Below are 12,261 nucleotides of genomic sequence, written 5' to 3'. Positions count from 1 at the left end.
GTTCATTTTTATTATTAAGTGCACAGTATTTAAAGACACTTCATATAAAGTGGGACCTGAAAAGTTAATAATTTTAATAATTTTTTCCAGCTGATGAATGATAAAAGCCAATCAGAAAGATTGTTTAAAGTGGTAGATCTCATAACTGCAGCAGATGCTCATAATAAACAGAATGTTATCATGTGCTGATGTGGATGCCAGAGGTGTCTCTCTGTGTTTTTGGCTGCCTGCATAGTACATTTTATTGGTCCCCCTTTGTCAAATTTCTGGGGGCCCTCAAGTGGAAACATTGTAGCCCCCCCAAAAGCTTCAGGCTCCCTATATACAGTCCCACTTTTCACCCCAGTATATGGTTCTAAAATCTTCTCTGGACCCTATTTTCACTGGACTCGTCATACAAATCTCAAGCAGTCCCAAGCATCAAGTCCCAAGCAATTAATGGGAAGTACTCCTTGACAACATGCTTATAAAAGACTAACAGATGAGGGATGGAGCTTGTGGGCTCGGTTTGACTAGTCAGTGATTGGCCGATCATGACTATGAGTGTATATGGAGTGTTCTCAACCTCATCCATTTTTTATTGGTGCAACAGAATGCAGACACCAATGAGGGGGAGCAAAAGAGCTGCTGTGAGAGCTCATAGCAAGGTTACTGTGCTGTAAAAATAGAGCTAAGCTGCTGGACATGATTGCTGTTAGCTGTCCTTGCTTCAAAGACATTTGCTGGACATTCTAAGGGACTGACACCGTGTTGACAACGTCACGCTGTGTTGTTTTTGCATGTGCCAGCTTTTTCTCATAGTGATGATGGCCCTGCAAAATTTCACTGTAATCACACATGTGAATTTATGGATCCCTATTGCAATAAATCTTTTATGATAAACACTTATATGAGGCAGTGGCCTGCATTATATATGAAAATTGTATATGTGAATGTTCTATATAGACATATGACAATATAGTAAAGCACAATATATTTGAATCCGTGAAAGGTAAAAATCATGGTGGTAATTATGAAAACACACCCTTCAGAGGCTGCTGTTGCAATCTATAGCTCTTCAACTATAGCTGTTCAGAGACAAAGCTTTAAAGATTTATCAGAGTAAACGCTGTCGACGTCTAAAACCTATCAATCACTCAAACTGTTAACTGCTTTCTGATCTGCCCACTTGAGACAGCAGAGACCATCCATGATTAACCATTAAAAAGCAGTAAAATTGACTGAGTAATCAGGCAGTTACTCACGACAATAGCCTGTGCTTTGGTGTACAGAAAAGCATGCATGAAATCCAATTGGTGATTAAAATTTCCATGATAACTGGAATTAAAAAAAATGCGTGTGTGTGTGTGTATATATATACACTATATTGCCAAAAGTATTGGGTCACCCCCTTCTAATGAACATGTTTGACTACTTTAGTAATTTCTTAATGTTAAAGCATATAATGATATTCTACGGTGCTTCTAATTTTATAGCAGCAGTTTGGACAGGACCCTTTTCTATTCTAACATGACAGTGCTTCTGTGTATAAGGCACGGTTCAAAAAGACATGATTGATTCAGTCAGTGTGGAAGAACTTGACTGGTCTGCAGAAAGCCAAGGCCTGATCCCAGATGAACACCTCTGGTGTGACTTTATATGCAGACCTTGAGCCAAAAACTCATCACCAAACACCGATGACTTGTACAGACACTATAAGGACAAAAGTGTTGGGACACCCCCTTCTTTAGAACAGAAAAAGGCACTAACAAAACTGTGGCAACAAAGATGGAAACATAATTCATGTATTTAAAAATTGTATTTCCATCTCTGTTGCAACAGTTTTGGATGTGTCTAAAATTACAGTACCCAAGTCATTGGTGTACTTGTCATACCAATGTACAAGTCATCGGTGTTTGGTGATGAGTTTTTGGCATATAAAGTCACACCAGAGGTGCTCAGCTGGGATCAGGCCTTGGCTTTCTGCAGAAGTTCTTCTACACTGACTGAATCAATCATGTCTTTTTGAACCGTGCCTTATATAGAAAAGGGTCCTGTCCAAACTGTTGCTATAAAATTAGAAGCACACAATTCCTTAGAATATCATTATATGCTTAAACATTCAAATTTGTACTGAAATTAGAAATTACTAAAGTAGTCAAACATTAGAAGGGGGTGACCCAATACTTTTGGCAATATAGTGTATACATATATATATATATATATATATGTAAGTATAAATTTAAAAGTTGTACAAAAGTGTAGTTTTTAAGCAGTTATATTACTTGTGCCTTTTATTTTTAATAAAAATATATAATGTTATATTATATGTACACTGTATGTGCACAGAATTTATATTAAACATTTGAAGTCTAAGAAAGTTCTCTTTCAATATTAAATAGGCACGTGCTACATTTGAGTATATGTATGGACAGTATGACTCACTTATGACAGTATGTGGTCATATAGGATAAGAATATGATGATCACTGACCTGTGAGTCAGGTAAAATTGTTATTTTCCTTTCCACCTACTGGCTTTCCCTCCCACCCATTGTGTCCCAGAGGAATGGAAGCAGGGGATAAGCCATCTTCAAGTACTTTTGACCAGGGTAATTACATCCCTTATGTCATGTTGCTATGGAGACAAGCAGGAGAGCAGCAATCAGTGCAAACATTTACTGTGGCTGCAGAGAATGGCTTTGTTTGAACTTACTGCGGCATGTGATTGTAACTGAGAAACAATTAATTGGTTGTGAAATATGGGGATTTAAAACTGTATGATGACATGACATGATAAGATCATTTACATACAGCAGTAAAATGTTCGTTAACCTGCAAATCATGACATACAATGAGAGAAAATTAAAACACTTTGAACAGTAATGGCACTACTTTACACCACTTGCAAGTGGAGTCATAAATATAATATTTACAAGTTCTGACCACATGAATAACCAAATGAGGTTATATTTACAAGCTGTTGTATTTGCCAAGTTGTTTGTCGGAAGGGACGTGTCAATGTGAAAATAGTAGTTTTAATGAATGATTTTCCAAAATTATACTTTTATGTGATTTATTTCAATAATATTAGGGTGCTGTGTACAAAATACTTAATGCTTATAGACAAGACAACAAATGTAAAGTTAAACCCTTAACTTTCACAATTTGCTATTGGTTTTTAAAATACAATATGCATAAATACACAATATAAATGAAATTGATATCAAAATAATATAACATAAAATACAATAAAAATAATCTAAAACTTTTATGACTTCTAGTACTACTATTATCATTGATCATTGTGATTTAAGAATGTTGTCACTGTTGGTTGATGATTCCCAATGGAACCCACTTGCCATTAACGGCTTGGTCTTAAAAAGTTTGTCATATAATTTATTTCTTCAAGACTGTCCATAACTTTTAAATCAAAGTGAAAATCAACATAGCTGGGTAAAGTTCTATAGTGGAGAATGTGAGCCCACATCAAATATATATATATTTTTACTCTCCCATTTGTTCAGATAGCAAACTCCACAATATTGTTTTTATGACTTGAAGTTAAAAAAAAAAGTATTTAAAGCAAATGTAATATAATTCAAAGAATAGGGTTATAAATATACATTTTTTAAGATTAAAACAAATAAAACTTTCAGGATTTAGGATGCTGATGATCATTGAAACGAGTCATCACAGTCTGTAAAAAGGGTCAGTTTCAGTTACAAAAAGGTGTAACTTAACTCTGAAAAATAAGACTGTTTACCCTTTGGCTAACTTTGCTCATTCTAATTCTTAAGACAGTCTAAACACAGTGGATATGTTTATGCAACTGCAATAAACATAGAGTCTCTTATTCCTATCTGTCTCTCAAAGCAGAAAGGTACATATTTATTTCCTGCGAGCATGTGACTGTCTGCAGCGTTAGTGTTCAGTGGAAAGATGTGACAGTGAAGTATTGATTGCTGTTTGAACTTTACACAGACATAGACGACAGCAGAGCCCATGCAGTGAATGAGTCACCTCAAAATATCATCTTTCCAGGCAGCCTGACTTCAAAATAGGAATTTTGACTTTTAGTCCATGACTTATTTATTAGTTATTTTGTTGTTAGCAAAATGCATTCAAAATATGGAGTATGAGACCTTTAGATTGTATATGATGGTCTTTCAGACTTGTGTGTTTAGTGACAGAAGCCATGTGTGCCACCAGGCCTGTTCACATCAGTGACTCACTCCTTCCACCCATTTCCATTTGAATCATTCTCTTGGGAGAAGAATGAGGCCTAGTAAATTCTCTTTTGTCCTGCTCATAAATCTAGAGTCGTCTAATTGGGTTAGAGTATCTCGAATCCATCAGCAAACTGACAAAAGCCACCGTTGGGGAGAATAGTGTACAGAAACAACACTGGATCTAATCTGATGATAAAACCAGTTTGGGGAGGGAACAGGACATACAAATGCAAAGAATATGCATGTATAGATGGTAACAAGTGCTCTCTTTAATCTGGCGTGTTTGTGAGGAGAATAATAAAATGGCCTGGTCTCACAAATGATGTGTTGTGCAGCTCATATCATCCAATATTGTTTTGTCTCCAGTCTTTATCATCTACAGTGTAAATACTGTGAAAAAGCAAATTGACAAGCAGAGCGGGTTGGTTGTTCTCAGCTTTAGCCCGGTGTAAGGTCTGCATTGTGGGATTTATCTCTTAGATTAGGATCCGTCCCCACAGAGCTTGTGACTCTGCTGCAACCTTTAACAGCTCCTGAGAGAAACTGCTACGCTCACAGGCAGCCAGGCGAGGTGAAACATTGCCTTTTAATGCCAGAACAGGGGAGAGGCAGGGAGGTGGGGCATGAAGGAGACAGAAACCGTACGCTCCTTAAACAGCATGTTAGCACCTTCCCAGGAGAGCTCTCGATCAGAGAAATCATTAAACCAGCTATAGAACTGATGTACATAATGTACACTTTCTGCTTCTTTGTACATGTCACAGTGCATGGAGGAGTTAGGCTATCTCTCTGTCAGGATGCACAATACCTGATTGGTTATAAGTCATTATTAGATTTTTTTTTAATGTATATTACTTGATCTTAAATATGCTCATTTCTATACTTTTACATTTAAATTATTTAAAATACCTTAAAAATCCATCTAAAGCTCACCTAAAGTTCAAAAACAATTATTTAACACATTCTAAATGCCATCTTTTGCCAGTCTTAAAGAATTCATATCCATTTTTATACTGCACATTATAATGTTGTGATACCTAAATTTACTGGTAGCATTTAAAATTATTGTTTTTAGTTTGTTATACTATTATACTAAAATAAAATGAATAAATTAAAAATAAAACATCTTTATCTTATTTAGACAAAATCATATATAATTTTAATATTGGGCATTTATTGATTATCAGCCATGAGTAAAATATTATCAGTGTATATCATACAAAAAATGAATGAATGAATGAATGAATCTATCTATCTATCTATCTATCTATCTATCTATCTATCTATCTATCTATCTATCTATCTATCTATCTATCTATCTATCTATCTATCTATCTGTCTGTCTGTCTGTCTGTCTGTCTGTCTGTCTGTCTGTCTGTCTGCCTGTCTGTCTGTCTGTCTGTCTGTCTGTCTGTCTGTCTGTCTATCTATCTATCTATCTATCTATCTATCTATCTATCTATCTATCTATCTATCTGTCTATCTGTCTGTCTGTCTGTCTGTCAAAAATTAGCCAAATTTGAGCTAGTTTTATGACAAGTACAATCTATCTGAAAATTAGACTACATTAAATGTTTAAGATTTATAACTTGTATTGTGCTTATTGCATTATCAACCAAAATATGAAATAGTGCTGTCAAATTGATAAAATGCAATAAAATCCATAATAAACATTAGTGTTTACCTAATATGTGTGTACTTTGTAAGTTCATATGTATATATAAATACACACACAAATCATGATTAATTGCATCCAAAATAAACGTTTCTATATGCAAACACATACATGCATATATTCAAGAAATATATGTAATATATATATTAATATTTATATAACACAAACACACACACACACACACACACACACACACACACACATATATATATATATATATGTGTGTGTGTGTGTGTGTGTTTGTGTTATATAAATATGAATATATATATTACATATATTTCTTGAATATATGCATGTATGTGTTTGCATATAGAAACGTTTATTTTGGATGCAATTAATCATGATTAATCAATTTGACAGCACTATGAAAGTACACTAAAAATGCGACAAGAGGTTTGGATGATTGACTGTCATAAAAAGGTACATTTTTCATTGTTTCACACACATTATATACTATACTTGATGTCTTAGGCAAACAGCAACAGATGAAGCAAATTACATTTAATATCTTTTTAATATTTTTCATATGCTTTTTATATGTTTGATAAAGCATCTGTGGTTGGTCTGATGGGTTGTTTTCATTGTGATTCAGACCTTTTCCTTAATTTTGAATGACTCATCAGCCCTATAACAAAACGAGAGGCCAGTGTGGACCAGACAACAGCTCTAGGCCCTCTCAGTGTGAAGACCACCCACATACATTACTCTCCAATCCCCTGGTGCAATTACACAAAGGTCACTACAGATTATTCGATTACTAAAGACTGAGAGCTTTAATACATTGTTTTCACGTGAAAAGAAGTGTGCATAAGGGCAAATAAAAGCCAGTCGATAAGATTCAATTAATACAAGGAGAAAAAAGGAGAAATAAACAGAAAGTAAAACATAATCATACCTGATAAAATCAATGGAGCTTTCAGTGTGCTATGCTATTGAAACTAATTTATTTTCAGAGTTACAAGGAATAAAAAACATTATAATACATAGTAGAATAATTCCATTAAGTCTATAGCCTATATTTAACCAACATTCAGACACAATTCATAGAAAGCATTGTGTTTACAATCCCACAATGAATAAAATATATAAATAAATCGTATAATGCTGACCAATTATGTTTTATCATTCGACAGTTTAAACGATTACAAGCCCGAATAACTCGTCTTTCTAAAGAAGAAACACATCATCACCAAATGTGTGTTATTTTAGCGCCTAAACCGCAGACATGCTTGTCGTGGTTGTGAGGGTCTCTCCCTCCTCCCCCCGCAGCCCGCTGTGCTTCGGCTGTTCTCGGCTGTGTCCGCCAGAGGGCGCTCGGGCTCCGATGTCAACACGCGCCATTCGATTGTGGAAAATGCCACCAGATGGCGGTTTAGGATTGCTGCTCTTCTGAAAGGCGCGGTTCCTTCTCCCGGTCCAATTTTCAATTAATAAATCCATATTTAGCTAAATTTTTATCGAATTCCGAATAGCGGGAACGCCGACCTTTGCGACCATGCGCATCCCAGGTGAGTTGTATGCGTTTTTGTGCTGTTAGTGGTGAGAGAAGGGTAGCGGGTCTGGAGATTAAAGATGGAGGACAGCGGGGCTGGTGGGGGATGGGCGGCTCTCACACTGACTGCATCTCCTCAGGCCAGAGCCACACTCCCGCAGCCGGGCTTTAGCGGCTCCGAGAACACATACTGCTCGGTCATAAAGAAAGGGCGTATTTTCTTAAGGCGGAAATGTAATTGAGTTTATGCGTCTGCAGACCTGCATCGGTTTGTCGCAGACATGGAGCTGCACTCATTATATAGTGATCAGTTTATGGCAAACACTGATTGCTGCGGGTTTGAGTAGATGCTGGTTTGGTTCTCAGGTTTTTTTTTTTTATGACATAATGAAGTTCCCGTTATTTAATCTGTCAAAGCCAATAAATTATTTCCGACATGTGAACAACAGGCTTACAATGTAATCTGGTGTGCATTAGTCATGTTAACATGGTACGAGTAAGAGATGGTGAGGAGAGAAGAAGCAGCCAGACAGGTGTAATACTGTTGCTATAATAGAGGAATATGTGAGAGACTTCACGGTGTAAATGTGTGTGTGTGTGTGTGAGACCCAGAGGAAGAGGGGTGTGTGTGTGTGAGGGGGAGGGGTTGAGTTTTCACCTTTGTTTTCATCTGTACTTTCTCAGACTGAAGGAAGATCACACTAGTATTGAAACTTCACAGTCAGCCCACACTTGACTTGTGTTATTACTGTTATTTGTTTGATTTTTCTGCAAGTCAACTTGGGTTAAACTACTCAGGTAACTTAATTTTTGAATGATTTTAAAGGCTCTTCAGTAAAGGAATTGTGGCTGAAATGCAATGTCTGGAGTTATACTCAAGTAAAGGTTAATCTCAGAAACACAAGGGCACTCCCAAATCTCCTGTTCAACATGTGTCCTCTGCTTTATTATTCATAGCAATTCCAAGATTTTTGTTTCTAAATGAAACTTTGGCCTTTGTAGTGTAATGCAATATTTTTTTATTGCTAACTGAAACTATTTACAATAGTTTTCGTTAACTGAAATAAAGCTAAAATAAAACATTGGAATAGCAGTAATGATAAAAGCACAAAATTACTAAAACTAAAATTAAATTGAAAACTGAAAATATAAAAATAAAAGCTAAAATATTTGTAAGATATTATATTTTAGACTTATTAAAATCTATAAAAGTAATGAACAATTGTGGAAATTAATAAAATCTTAAAAGCCAGCTGAAAAGTCATAGAAGTTAATAGGCCTAGTTTTAAAAATGAACAGAAAAATCATGGAAATAAATAAAATGATAAAAACCCATGGAAAACTCATGGGACATTATTTTTTAGTAATGTTCAGCTTGTTTTAATTTTTTGCTTTGTGATTGCAATACAATGATTAAAAACATTCTGTAATTATGAACTACTAAAATGTCTTTTTTGTCAGAAGGTGTGGGAAACCTAATTGTTATTCTGAAAGTGCCACGTTTGTTAGAGACCTATACAAATTGAATTAAAAAAGGAACTTGGTGAGGCCATTTGACAATAATATAGCATGCTACTGTTGAAGTTTTTATTAGTTTTCATTTTTAAAAAGTCAAATAAATAAATTAATAAATAGCCTGTTTCATCTGTGAATTGACATTTCTTGAACTACAGGAACTTTTAGAAAATAAATTCACTCCGGTTGTTCTTGTTATATTGTCAAACTGTTTTTTTATTTTTTACTTTTACATTAAATCGTATGAATTTCATGCTGTATTCGCTGGATTTGTTATAGCTGTGTAAAAACATTGGCTTCTCTTCAGTCTTAAATGTCAATGTTGTAATATTGCTGTAAAGCTTCACAAAACAATGTTGTACTTTGAGACGAGCAGTGGTCAAGAAAACCACTTGCTGACTTTTTCTGTGACGTGCATATGATGTAACCATTTTTGTGCAGGGTTACCCAACGTAGCACATCCTGTGGTTAAAAGTGTGGGCATTAAAAAACCATCTGAAGGAAACTGACTCCAGTTCAGTGTGGGAAATGAATACCTGACTGAACAGAGACTGTTAGAACAAGTCAACCTACTTTGCATCTTCTTTTCCTAGAAAGAATATAATCCTGTTACGCGAAACTGAAAGATGTTGAGTACTATGTTTCGTTCAGTCAATGGTCTCTGATCTAGAGGTGTTTTAACTGTGGCTCACCAAGTCTTTTAGCAGCCAAAACCCAGGTGTCCACATCTCCATCTGTTCACCATTATTCCTCACAGCACAATCATAATGACATCTTCCTTCCTAAAAACCAGTGAGAAGGCATGTGTGTACTTGTACTTGTGTTTTTTTTATGATTGCAAGGAAGCCTGTTCTGAATGATCTGTTTGACGTCAACAGGGTTTACTTTAGTGCCAGACATAAAAAAAAATCAATTCATCTTTAAAAATAAAGGCCAGCTCTGTCTTTTAGTATATGTTATCTACAGATAGATCTAGATAAATCAAATCAATCTGGCATTAGTCTGTGTATATAATTCATTTATAAACCATGCTTTGACTCTTATAAGTGGATTTTCAATGTGTTGGCTGCTATGATCATCTTAAGATTGATTAAAAATAACATAGCTGGCTATATTATAACAACATAAACCCTGTACTTTCGGAAGAAATATTATTAGGTTTTATAGCTAGTAAATCATGCAAAAAAATTCAAAATAAGTTTCAGCTTCTTTGTATCAGTAGTTGTGATTTCACAAGATCGCATTGTGTCTATCTTTGCTGAAGGGTTACTGTATGGGCTTTTTATCAAGCAAAATGATAAACACAAATTATTTGCTTTACCTAAAATAGAGTTGATTTTGAATGGCTTTTGTGTTCATTCTCTTGGCATGGTGCAGCAGATTGTTTGCTGGCAGGTAATCAAAGTCTTTCTCTGACCTGAGGCCAAAGTCTGTGAATAATGAAAAAAGTGAACAAGTTGAAAGGTTCAGTCTGTTGATATGAATGTCATATTAATGAACAAAAGAGGCTGTTTTGCCATGAAGTACTATCTACTTTGATTTACTTTTTTTTTTTAAATAAATGTGGTGTTTAAAACAAGGTGTTTTAAACAGACAGCAAAACTTATATTAAGTCAAATATCTGCACCAAACTTGACCTTCCATTATTGAAATTGATCAACTTCAATTTTTGATTCATGTTTTTGGACTGCCATTTTTATACAAAATTGGTACTTAGTGAGTTTTATACAAACTTAGTGAGGCCATTTAACAATAATATAACATGCACCTGTTAAAGTGTTTAATCGATTTTCAGTTACAAATTTCATTTGTAAATAGATGTTTCTTTAACTATTAGCACTTTTAGAAAATAAAACACAATTTTCACATTCTTAAGTTGTTTATTTATTTAGTCTAATAACGATTCCCAACAGTGACCATACATGATGCACTACAGTCTCATTTCCACCACATTGGTAAATGATTACACTAACCTTAAAAACCTTTGCTGGGAAAAAGTTGTTGATTATGTTGGGGAAAAACTGATGGAAATGATAGTTTGTGTACAAATTGATATTAGTTTTGCTGAATATAGAAAAGCTTTATGGTTATTTACACTTTATTTAGATTATTATAGTTAAATAATTGTTTTTATAATGGCTTTTTAGTGTATATCTTTATTTTATAGGGTATATAACCACAGTAAATTATTGACCTTAATAAAAAGTAAAAGTAACAAACAAAATGGTAAAGATACAGTAAAAAGTTTCCATGCTAGTTTAGTAAAACCATCATATAACAAACAGGAAAATATTAGTTTTAATAATGTTCAACCACCGGGTCATAAAATTGGCCATAACTGAAAAAGCACTCGTGTATTGCCAGCAACTGCTCCTCCCGTCTGTCGTGGCTCTGTACCAGATTTGTGAGATTACCAATTATTTCACCTGACATCTTCAGTTTGTCAGCACACTGCTCCGATACGTCTGACAGTACGGATATGTGATTATCTTCCCTAAACAGACGTGAATGGGGCCTTTGTGTTCAGTGAAAGAACGTGATTGAAGCTTGTTAAAGTGCAGCAGCTCTGAGAGTAAGACGGCTCCATGCGGTGTCTCTCCTCCCTCTCCTGCAGTCTCCATTTTGTGAGCGCCTGCAGCGGGGCAGCCATGACTGCTGCCGCAGTGACACCAACACAAAAGCACTCTGCCTGTCCCATTCAGCTGCATGTGGCCGGCGCAGACTCACTGCTGTGCGGATGAAAGTACTTTTGTTGTTGTTTAGGTTGCTGTTTGTAAAGGATTGAATGGTCCAGAGTATTGTCTTCTGGTGAGAAACATTTCTAGCCTCTAGTGAAGCTCCCAGTGGATTTGTCTCATCAGTTATTACTGTAGTTTCTCACACATTCAGCAGCAGCTGCTGGTGTGTTTTAAAGAATGGGAAATGTCTTTCTCAGTCTTCAGGACCTTCTCTTTTTCACAGTTAATGTGTGTTTGGTGTCTCTGCTGAGCAAACCCTCTAGAATAAAAGCAGGAAGTCAGCACAATGACATGCCTCAGAGCCGCAGCTGTATTCACACACCACACCTAGTAAAGTGATTTTACTCTAGAGTCAACAGTCTGGTTCAATGTGCATTAAATGTACTTTATTTTTTCTTTAGTCATGACAGGATTAGGCATGAGTATTAGCAGGGACCTGGCAATATGATGTCATTTTGATTTCTGGACCACACTACATTAGTAGTGTTTTTTTTTTATTATTGTTAAACTGATATTGCATTTGACTTTGGTATTTTGCACAAATTATATTGGGTTGTTATAAATTTAGAGTTTGGACTGATAGATATCATGTGACCTAATGCTACACAAACACTTGTATTGAATGGTGGTAA

The 12,261-nt window shown here is 35.3% G+C and overlaps 1 protein-coding gene across 6 annotated transcripts in view; it reads left to right on the top strand.

Moving 5' to 3' along the window:
- The first annotated feature begins 7,223 nt into the window (after window positions 1-7,223).
- Window positions 7,224-12,261, top strand: part of LOC306846677 (cohesin subunit SA-1-like) — a 45,860-nt gene continuing 40,822 nt past the window's right edge. For 4 of the 6 annotated variants that reach the window (XR_013782099.1, XM_079380223.1, XM_079380220.1 and 1 more), the window contains exon 1: window positions 7,224-7,392. The gene's annotated coding sequence lies outside the window, so the exon portion shown is untranslated. The remainder of the gene's footprint in view (window positions 7,393-12,261) is intronic. The other 2 variants (XM_079380221.1, XM_079380222.1) reach the window with 2 other exon arrangements.

This window comes from Barbus barbus (assembly GCF_936440315.1).
Source record: "Barbus barbus genome assembly, chromosome: 26".
Classification (NCBI taxonomy): domain Eukaryota; kingdom Metazoa; phylum Chordata; class Actinopteri; order Cypriniformes; family Cyprinidae; genus Barbus; species Barbus barbus.
This window is presented reverse-complemented; position numbering and strand designations above follow the sequence as displayed.